This window comes from Spinacia oleracea, chromosome 1 (assembly GCF_020520425.1).
Source record: "Spinacia oleracea cultivar Varoflay chromosome 1, BTI_SOV_V1, whole genome shotgun sequence".
Lineage (NCBI taxonomy): Eukaryota > Viridiplantae > Streptophyta > Magnoliopsida > Caryophyllales > Amaranthaceae > Spinacia > Spinacia oleracea.
Genome location: NC_079487.1, coordinates 81243937 through 81255859, shown reverse-complemented (window position 1 = coordinate 81255859; position 11923 = coordinate 81243937). Strand labels below are relative to the sequence as shown.

The window sequence follows — 11923 nt, the reverse complement described above, 5'->3', positions numbered from 1 at the left end:
TTATTCTTTAAGGACTTTAGAAGTAGCTTTAAAGAATAGACATCTCTTAGAAGACTTTACAAGTGCTTCAAGGAGAACAGAATATTCAAAGGACTTTCAAGTGGCTGTTAATATTCTTTTGTTTGATCGATGTTCTATACCCAAGTAGGCATAGATTTGAAGTCATTGAAACTATAAGATTCTTCTATTAGATAGTGAAGAATCATGGAGTTCAGGTCACTGAAGCTATGCGATTCTTCTATTAGATAGTGAAGAAACCTACAACTTGCAGTCAAACTATTATCATGTAGATTAATAAGTTTGTGACTTATAAGAAAGCTATGACGAAACCTAGATTCCCTAAAATGGTTAGAGGCCATATATAGACTCAAATGTTTTAAATGGTTAGAGGCCATAAAACATACTCAATGTTTTTATGACAAAATTGAAATTTTGTTGATTTGCAAGAATAGTTTCACACCTATTGGTTGCAAGTTTGTTTTAAGGAATAAAAACCATCAAACATGGAATTGTGTTCACACACAAAGCTAGATTAGTTGCTAAAGGTTACAAGCAAATTCACGGTGTGGATTGTGTTGAAACCTCATGCATAATTGTAATGCTCAAGTCTATAATTCAAGCAATGATTGCATATTGGTACATATAGCAATTGGATGACAAAACGTATTCCTCAATCAAATGTTGGAATAAACTATGTACATGGTATGTCATAGGATTTGTGGATCCAAATAAATGCTTGAAAGAGAAAGCTAGCTTATAAAATCTAAGTATAGATTTAAGCAAGCAATTGGGAATTGGAATAGTATTTTAGTGAAGCTAATAAGTATTTTAGTGAAGCTAATAAGTATTTTAGTTTCATAAAATGTACATGATTCTTATAGATATATAAGAAGTTTAGTGGGAGTACGTAAAACTTAATTGGTCCTATGTGTATCACACACATATCTCTCTATTATGAAATAACATTCAAATGCTAATGACTTAGATTTGAGATTATTCATCAATGATGGACCATGGAGAAACTTAGTACATACTGGGTATTAAGATCTATTTACAAAGATCTTATGATATTGTTTTAGATTAAGTAATGGCATTTACTAAACCAGACACGAAAGACTCCATTGGAGATATTCGACCCATATGAATAAATCTAAGTAATGAATGTTTGAACTATGTATAAGAATTTACTGAGTTAAAACATCAAAGGATCTAAGTAAGATTCTTAACCTATATTATATGTCAAAGAATTTAGCTGGATTCAGTATCTTCTGAAACTAGAATGAGCTAAAGTTACATGAATAGAATTCAATTTGGAATTATTCTGCAAAAGAATTTATCGTGTATGATATAATATGAGGATCGTCAAAAACGTATCGTATGACTTTAGGCATGACGAACATATACCAATCTCTATTGATCTAAGTGAAGATCAACTAGATTGAGATCAAGAATACTTATGGTACTTGAAAAGGTACATAGGAATAGTTCTTGATTCAAGGAAATAAAGATATGCTAAATATTGATGCTACACGCATAAACACTGGCAAAGGATCAAGCAAGACCCTTTGGAGTTAACCATTGATAAGGACGAGCTATAGAGCATCGTGTTTTGAAATGGCAACATGGATTGGAGACCATGAGTTGTTGCGTGGGAAATTAAAATATTAATTTCTATGTTCTAAGATACAGCTGGAGAGTATTCCACATATCTGTGAACTGCTTGGATAAGTAAATCCAAACAAAGCATCACTAGCAACCTAAACAGTTGAAGTAAAAGTACTTATTTCCTAAGAAGAAATAAAACAGAGTTGTTTATATTAATGAGTTCTTCATTGAACTTGGGAAGATCACATGTTTGTTGACTTAATGGTTCTTCATTGCAAAATGCGTAGAACCACTATTGTACCAAGAAAGACTAGATCACAAAATAAATATACTCAAAAGATCTTATCTTCTATCTCAAAGAACATTCGATGAAAAAGGATATTAAGATTGGCAAAGCATGATAACTAAACCTATGCAACAAGTGAGAAGCAACACTCACATTGTAGCACTGGAAATCAAGCATAGCTTTGAATTCCATGAACTATTTTAAAGATGGGTTTGAGGCCCATAGTGGTAAAACATTGGGGTTGAACATTTATCATATATGAAATGTGTTTTCATATTCCATTTAATCTTGGTTTAGTATTAAATGATGAGTCCCTTCAATTTGACAATATATTCAAGATAGACTGTCAGGACCAGTCCTGTGACTAAGAAATGTCTATCAAGTGAACTTGAATGTCAAAGGTTGAAAATGGTCCCTGGTCGGAGTTTTCTATAAAATTGGACGCATAGAAAACATTAGACGACTAGAATGCAAGATGACTAGCAGTTCTGTTTCTTGAACTATGTGGACATGGCAATGTCATAATCATTTCCATAGCTACTTACTTTGGGAAGACTAGTATCGGACAGACCTATGAAACTTTACTGTAAGAGATGAAAATCTGTCATAAGTAAATTTCATTAAAATTATTAGACACTGAATCCTCAATACCCGAGTGATTTGAGATTACTTGTTTGAGAACTGGTTGTTTTGACGTTGACCAACCGTCGCACCGTAAAAGGAGGCTATAAAGGCAACCCCTCAGGTAATCACCTATCAAACGAAGTCTAATCTCAAGATCGCAAGATTGGGATTGTCCTCCCATAAATCGGGATGAGATGCTTAAAAGTTGTACAAGGCCACTCGGAGAGCTAGAAACTGTAAAATGCATGGCCGTGCTCAGATGAATCATAGGCTATGATTCTCTGTTTTATTTGATCAGTTGAACTCTGAAACCGAGAAACACCTCTGGACATAATAAGGATGACAACTCTTATCTTATGTTCAAGAGCAAGCATCGAGCGACAAAGGAATTAGGTAATGCACACTTGTCCCTAAGGACAAGTGGGAGACTGAAGGAAATAATGCCCTTGGTCCAAGTATGCATTCAATGTTAAGTCTAATAAATGCGGTTCAGTATTAATTAACAAGTTAATAATTCATTGAGATCAAGTGAGCTGAATGCCTAGCTAGAGGCCGCTTCAGTTCAAGTGGAATTAATGATATTAATCCACAGCTTACTCTTGACTGAACCCGTAGGGTCACACAAATAGTACGTAAACGGATCAAGTATTTAATGGCATTAAATACTCCATCTATGGATATTTGGAATCGACGGATCTTGGTTTCAGTGGGAGCTGAGATCGTCACAAGCAAGTGAATACTCCGGAAACGATGATATTGCAGGAAACGGAAATATGGATCGTATCGGAAATATAAATATTATCCAAGTCGTAGATATTGCCGGAAACGGAAACATGGTACGTATCGGAAAATATTATCGGAAATGGAAATATTGCCGGAATCGGAAATATTACCGGGAACGGAAATATTATCAGAATCGGAAATATTATCGGAATCGGAAAATAATTCCAGAAACGGAAACATTAAATATTTGTTCGAAACGGAAATTAATTCCGGAATCGGAAATATTAAATATTGTTCGTATCGGAAATGAATTCCGGAACCAGGAATTTAATCAGAAGCGTATTGTACGAATTAGCATCGGACGAGGCCTGCCGGACGAAGGCCCAACACGAAGCCGGGCCATCGCCCAGCAAGCCAAACGCGCGCCACACGCCCAGCCAAGGCAGCGCCCAGGCCCACCGCAAGGCAGGCCCAGCGCGCGCCAAGGCCACGGCTGTGTGGGCCTCGTGGCGTGGGCTGCTGCTCGCACGCACGCGCATGGGCGACCCTCGTGGCTGCCGTGCGTGTGTGTGTTTGTGTTCATGCACGATTCCTAAAGTTATTAGGATTTGGTATATGATTAAATTCCTATTCCTAAAAGGATAAATTAATTAATTAGAGTTCTTATAGGATTCTAAGTTTAATTAATTCGTATCCTACTAGGATTCCAATTCCCTTTCTATACCTCTATAAATAAGAGCCTAGGGTCATAATTTATAGAGACAATTAAAGTATTCAAAGGGTAAGTTTTTGAAAGAAAAATCAGCCATGCACTTGCAAACACAATAGCCGAAATTCCTAGTAACCTTAAGGGCGATTCTAGCTGGTCTAACTTGAGGCGGATCCGGACGTACTGTGGACTATCTACGGAGGGACGAAATTTGGAGTCCTAAAGACTTGTTCTTGTTCGGTTCGGGCGCAGCTAGGGAGGGCACGCTACAAAGTGTATGCTCCTTAATTATGCTAAATGATTATGTGTAAATAATATGTTTCCTGGCATTAAGGTTTTTCCGCATGATTTATGTTTTGTCATATGTATCATAACCTAACAAGGAATGTGTTAACACTTCAAGTGATGACCCTTAAGTCAAATGTTATCACTCGGGGGCTCGTGAGACCCTCGCAAAACAGGTCACATACGCCATGGCTTGTAGGACGCACTCCGTCTAGTACTTTGACCATCGTCTCATCTCGAGACTCAGTCAAAGTGGGGGCTAACTGTAGACACCTACTTTTGTCCCCATTCCCGAAAGGGAAGGTTCGATGATGAGAACATAAATCTCCACTTGGCAACGCATCTCCTATAAAATAACGGATCTCAATCACTCTTTCATTTCAGCCAAAGCTACTATTTATAGAAACCTGCTAAGAATAGTAACTGTCGTAAAAGGTAGTTGTTAAAAGTGGCAAAGTCATAAAAGATAGAAACCTGTCAGAATTAGGTGTTGCACTCCAACATAAATCCTAAAAGAGATAGAATTTGCATTCTTGGTATAATTCGAAAATAAGAGTTACGTATTAATTAAATTCCTAACGAACCTAGAGTTCGTAATGGGCCCAGACGCATTCCGTCATAAGTTAATACGCACTAAAATACTCGGATAAATCTCAAAAGCTCCGCGTTCTAAGAGTCCAAATCTGACAAAGAACTCGGCCCAGATCCCATTTTCAACGCCTGGATCTGGGCGCCGAAATCTTCGGCGCCCAGCCCTGGGCGCTGAAAGTGCCTGGGGCCGTTTTATCTCCGGAATCTTTTTGGATTCGTATCTTAAAATCAATCTTTCCACACACTCTTTTCCTATAAATACAGCCTAAAACCGACGTGAAAAAAGACACAATTCCATAATCTGAGTATTGACTCTAGCCTTAAGCCTAAGCCTCACGCTGCGAAATTGATCCAGCATTCTGTCGCAATCGACCCAAAAGTCGAACAGAATGCATCCTGCCCCTTGTAGCTTGATGAATTCAGCCTAAATACTGGAACATTGCTTGGAAACCCGAGATTCGTTAAATAAAAGGAGAAATAGCAAAGCCAAGTGGTTAGTTTTCTGAGAACCACAACACACCTCTCAAGGGTGCGTTGTAATGTGTCCCCACTACAACAAAAACATTAATTAACAGCGCCTAATTAATAGCGCTTATCAAAAAGCGCTATTATTTACATGAAATAACAGCACTTAATTTTATATTGCTGTTAAATAAAGCAATTTTAATTTCCACCTTAATATAATACGAACGCTTTTAATTTGTTATTAATAGCTATACTTAATTTTTTTTTTTTTACACTAGTGAATATTTTTACACCTGCCAGCCAAAACCAAATTAATGAACCAAAATCCCAGCAGTTCGTCCGCACCGCCTAAATAAGTAAATATCCCACGTTCTCCATCTTCCTCCTCCTCCCACCACGATTTCCATAGTTAAGGATCGAGTTTCCAATCGAAATAGTTCAATCTAAATCCAAATCCAAATCCAAAAGTTCAATCCCAATCTATGTTGACTCAAATCGAAATTTCCCAAATCCAAAATTACAGTGTTTCAATCCAAACCAGATGTTTTCGTATTTAGCTTCTTCTCCGGCGAACGTTTCTCGGCGGCGACAATTATTTGGCGAATGTATTTCCTGGCTGCGCGTGGTTAACTATCAAGTGTGAGTTTCTTCTTAATTAGCAATTCAATTGGTTTTTCAGGATTTTCAATTTAAATTTGGGAGTTTTATAGCAATTTGATATGCTTGTTTATCACCTAGTTATACTGGATGTTGGGGGTTATTAGAACTTTATGATTCTGTGAATGTTAGAAACTTTCTGATTCTGTAAATTTTAGAAATCAGGAGTTGCAAGGTCGTTATTCTTCTTTTTTATTCTCATGGTCTTCCTCTGAAGTTGGAACATAATTTGTTATTTAAGGGTTACTGGAAATTAATTGTCATTAATATTGGCATTCTTTGAAGTTGTTTTCTTGAATCTTTCTTGTCTTATGATATTACAGAAAACCATAGATGAATATTTGATGTATGAGTAGTTCAGTACTCGTAGTTCTTTGTTTCGTACGTGTAATTTTAATGGACCATTGGATGTATGAGGTTGGGTTCTGTTGAGAATTTGCTGGACTTGAGTATTTGAAACTCCCACGAGACCATTTGTCAAGCATGCCTTCGTAGCCGCACCTTACTGGTCTTGTGTGTCTGCAATCCCAGTGAGCTTGTTAGCCTGTCTTCTTAGCACCGTATAATGATGGTGTAGTGTTTCTGTAGTTTTGTAATTTATTTGTCCTTATTTTATTGTGTTTAATTATAAACAGTTGTCTATTACATCTTACTATACAGGCCCCATTGGGTGTTGTGTGTTATTGACCCGTACAATAATGCTGTTTATTTTCCAGATCCTCTAAACAATGAAAATTACAAGGGCACACGAAAAGGAGTTCAAGTTGATTTGTGTAAGACTATAGATAGGTAAGTGACTTCTTTCTCCTTTGTTAGAATATTCTTTTGTTTTAGGCATTCCACATTTCTGCTGTCATGTATAGTCCCAATTTTGTGAGTCATTGAATATAACTTTTATTTCTGAGTTCTTTTATCATCTTGACTGAAAGAACATATGTTAGTAGCCTGCTAGTTGAATCCAACCAACTGTACAATATTGTACATATGTGTTTTTGTGAAATTATGATGATTTTGTGCAACCATGATTTTATTTTGCATATTTTAGAACAATGTTATAGCCAAGAAAGCTGTTTATTTATTATTTTAGAACAATGTTGGAGTGTTTTGTTTTCATAAATAACGTAGGAAGGGTTACAGACAAGTGCAAGAGAACAAGACTTAAGAATGCACAATGTATCTGTCGAGGCATTGTTCTGCCCTCTGACTTGGTGTGTTGTTTTAGCATCTGTCTTTTGAAACAATGTCATTCAACAACATATTTGCAATAAACCTATAAAAATCAAAAAGAAAAACTTCGAGACCTTAGTAACTTCTTTAAGCTATGTCACTATAAATGGAAAACTCCTGAGGGGATTAAGTGCGTAATGTCTCAATCTTACTGCAGCTACAAGTACATTTCTCTTACGAGAAAGTTCAGCAGAACAAAGCTATAAATTGTCCTACATGAACCTCGAGAAAAAGAACAAGGATGTAATACACAATCCAGGCATTAATGCAACTGAGTAACCATAACATCTTATTCCATAGAGTTAACAAGTAACTTCATAAAAGCTTCTTGACATAGAGTTGGTTCTGGGAAAATTATGTTCTGAAAACTGAAAAGTATTTCTCTATAATAATAGAGTCAATTTACAAGACATCCCAAAATACGCTAGTATACCTCAATGTCGACCTCCCTCTTCTCATCAAGGTCTGTCTTGTTGCCAACAAAGGCCGTGAACATGCAAGGACTTGCTGATTGTTAGAAATAAAAACTGAATCATGAAACAGTTAATAGACAGACATAGGTTGTTACCTTGCTTCCGCAATTCCTGAATCCATCTATTTGCTTTCCTAAATGATTCCTATACATCAATAACCAGGTTTCATGAAATCAGAAAACTTGCTTGTTTAATTTGATAGTTTTTTCCTCATGAACCTGGAACACTAGGCCAACCTTCTTTTAAGTTTTTCTCTCCCAAACAACGTTACCCTTCTAAAGATCTTCAATAATCTGCTGCATATTTCCTCTGAGACGAAATATTCATTGAACCAATACAACTAGTAACTTGTCCAAGTGAAATATTCCTCTTTTTACCACTAAATGATCTTCTTTCTAAACCAAAGTTTCTCATTTTGGACTGATGATCTTCTGTTTCTTTGGCGATCTTCTTCAACCGAAGATTTTTCTTAAGCGATACGGTTCTTGTTCAAGGTTCTGAATTCTAAAACTCATGGACTCATATTCCTTTCTTGCTGCTGGAACAACTATATCAGGCTTTCGCTACATAACTACATGATGATTATTGTCTAGTAGACAGCTTAAAGGTTGATTTATTATCATTATTTCACATTCTTCGTGATCAGAATCTTCTAGATTTTGGCTTTTGGAATTTGGATACCTTGAGCTCGAAAGACTTCTAGAGAATTCCCTTGAGTATGCTGCAACCTGAATTACTCCGAACATTCCTTAAAATCATGTTGTGTCTAGAGAATAATAAAATAAATGAGAAGATTTTGTTGCAAGAAATGCTAGTCTACAGATTTGCGTTTGATTAATCAAGTCTACATGGTTGTGATTCTAAATAGTCATATGCGATAGACCTCATAACAGATGTTAGTTGCCCTTGACAGTCGAATAGTCGACATACATGCAGTTTAAATCTCTATTTCTTTTACCTCTGGTTGGTTGATCTTGTTTTATACCTTATGTTTAGAAAATTCATGACTAAGGATTAATAAAACTCATGTTCATTTTATAATATTGCCTTATTATACTGATATTGGTTGACTGGTTTTTGAAAGGTGGAACGAATGTGATGACATGCAGAACCTCTGTATTTCCTTCTATCCAATTAGAAATTTTAGGCAAATCATAGAACATAAAACATATAACTTAGAGAGAGAGAGAGAGAGAGAGAGAGGGAGAAACTGAATAAAGAAATCCAGTTAAGCTAATGGAACAATTGTTTACCCCTGTCAGTTGTGCAGAACCTACATCAGCAACATCAACTTCTTAAAAAAAAAAATTGTACAAACAACATTGAATATAGCAATGCTTATAACGGTTTCTATCCTCAGTGTGTTGTGTTTAAGACATTTTGTCATCTACATTGCTTTAGATAATTCTTCACAGGCAATAAAACTACCAAACCATTTTGATTCTGTAGTAGATTTTTATAAAATATCAAGCAAAAGGATAAATTTTGAACAAATTTAATTGATAGTAAAACCCTAATCATTTAATTCGAGAATTATATGATTATATCATCATATTGTTTTGTACAAAAAGAATCAAAAAGCATCAAAATTTCCATATTAACATTAACTAGAACAGTTTAACACTACGAAATAGCTAAAACATAAATTAGATTATACCTCAGGAAGCTCCTCAAGTCGAATCAAAACTCCATCACCCTGTGGAACAACCTACCAAAAACATACAATATTTAAATTAAGAATTAATACCTCAAATTTTAATCAACCCCCAGATCATAATAAAAAATAAGAAAGGAAAATTACCTTACTGGGTTCCCATTTTGTAGCAACCGCATTAATTGTACGGGTATTTCTTCTTGAACCTGGAAATAAATCAGAAAATGGGTAAGCAATTCAGGTAAAAATAGCTTCTAACAATTAATAAATCAGATATTTAAATTGCAAAATGAAATTAAAGCAACAAATAAAAATGTACCCAATAATCTTAGATTAGAGTTGCGAGAAAAGGTGTCAAAGCCAAGAAACCGGGTGAAGCAGTCCAAATTCCAAAATATAGCCACCTAGCCTGATCCTAGTTTTGTTAGCCATTTCCATAGCAACCAAACAGATGAGACATAGGGGTTGTGCCTTTTGAGATCAGCAAATCTCTTAATACAAATGAAGGGCAGCAAAATAAATTAATGCAGGAGTAGTCATAAATACCTCATAAGCATTGCTAATATCTTTGAATTTCTGCTCTGCTCCAGGTTCTCTACAGTAAGAACAAAGCAGGAAAACAAAATTAACATTTGTACATAGCTCACAGGTACAAGATAAACTTGCAAGAAAATAACACCTGAAGTGAGACTTGAAATAATCTACGAAGTATTAGTTGAGATTAAAACAGTTTACTAGGAGAAACAAACATTCAAACATCACATTAGGATTGAACCACAAACCAGGAGTAGTCATAAATAGTTGGGATAAATAGAATAGAAAAGGCCAGCACCACTGACTGATTGCACAAATGACAGAACTCTTAAACTTGGGATTTATAGGATTTTTGTCACTTCTAAATATAGTTGGAAGTAAGAACTACAGAAAAGGCCTGACGACAGCAATAACTTGGCCAAAATTGACCAGGGTTAACCAGAACCAAGCCCTAGAAACATCTGATTTAGCACCAGACCAGACTGACTGTTGGATTCTCTACAAATTATGTGGCTACTGCGTTACTGATTCAGGCACATGAGTCCGAGCGCTATGTTGAATCATTCACTATATATAACTAATTGCAGATAAAATTAACTTCAACAGTAGCCAATCTTTTCTTTTTCATACCACAATAGAAAATAAGCAGGGTTTAAGTTCTTCCGAATGAAGTATGACTTTAAGTGACTTGTTTTTTAAGCGAAAACTTCAGAGATAAATACACAATCCTTCAGTTCATTTCTCATATGAATTCTCTGTTGTTCATTAGTAGGCAATGCAGGAGGTACAACCTGTTCCCCAGGAATTCTCTGTTGTTCATTAGTAGGCAACGCAGTAGGTGGTTTACCCCCTGCAGATGATGTCGTTCTTTTCTGATTACAATGATTGATTTCTTTATCCAATTCTGCAGACAAAACATCTAGCTGAGCTTAGATTATACACTCTAATTCAACACTGAAGTATAGATGTATAATATATGTTGTCTTACAGTGTGCAGACGCTGCTTCTAGTTGAGCTAAACTCCCATTTCTGGCACTGGAACTAAGTCTCTGTATAGATGTATAATATATGTTGGTTTTGTTTGCAGAGCACTTTTTGGTTTTCGAACCCAAAAAGGATTGTTGAAGAAAATTAAAATGAGCACCAATTGGATACAGATACAAGTATGTCCTATGATTTATGTTTATTGGAATTTTTATTTGTTTTTTTGAAGTATTCAAAAGTAATTGATTGTATTTTGCCTGTGTAGTGTCCTCGGCAAAAGAATGTCATGGATTCTGGATATTATGTCATGAGATACATGAAAGATATCATTGACCATAAGCAAACTCGAATATTTGAAGATGTATGTATTTTTCTTTGTTTAATTAAGCCTAGACATTATTATATGCATTGTCACTAATTATGTTAATTTTCTCATTTTGTAGTACTTTCATGATTGCAATGTTCCGAATTATGATCAAGGACAAATTGATGAAGTCAGAGCTCAATGGACGCGTCATGTTCTTCTCATGTGAATATTGTGATGTATTAATTATGTTTTTCGAATAGAATTTCTCTAGAACGTTTTAATTTTATTTTATTGGTTTGAAATTAAAAGAAGTACTATATGACAAGGATACTTCTTTCTGTTTTGTAGTGTGTTTTTATTCTACTGTGTATTTAGGCATATATGATTTTAAGTTATGTACGAGACACCGAGAAATTTATTTGATATGATAGAAATGAAGTTGGGTCTTATATGTATTCAATTGATTGCTCTGTGTAGGCTCTAAAATGTTTTTATATTTTATTACAGGTATTTAATAATTAAAATTTTAAATTTAAAAAGAGCCCGACAAAAATTAAAAAATGCACTTAAACAACCGCGCTTTTTAGTTACACGCTATTAATTAATTTAAATTAAATTAATCATAAAATTTTCCGCCATGCTGAAGCTTTAATAGCGCTTATATATTGAATGCTACTAAATGAGGAAAAAATGACAGCGCTTTTAAAAAGCGCTGTCATTCTTTTAACAACGCTGCTAATTAACAGCGCTTTAAAAGCGCTGTCTTTCATTGAAAAAAGCGCTATTAAAAGCTTATTTT

General features: G+C 35.2%; 1 long non-coding RNA gene across 1 annotated transcript; it reads left to right on the top strand.

The window, feature by feature from the left end:
- The first annotated feature begins 5585 nt into the window (after positions 1 to 5585).
- LOC110795834 (uncharacterized) lies at positions 5586 to 11584 on the top strand. The gene is made up of 5 exons (XR_002535435.2): positions 5586 to 5927; positions 6662 to 6734; positions 10921 to 10996; positions 11083 to 11178; positions 11261 to 11584. It is a non-coding gene; the product is annotated as an uncharacterized lncRNA (long non-coding RNA).
- The last annotated feature ends 339 nt before the right edge of the window (positions 11585 to 11923 follow it).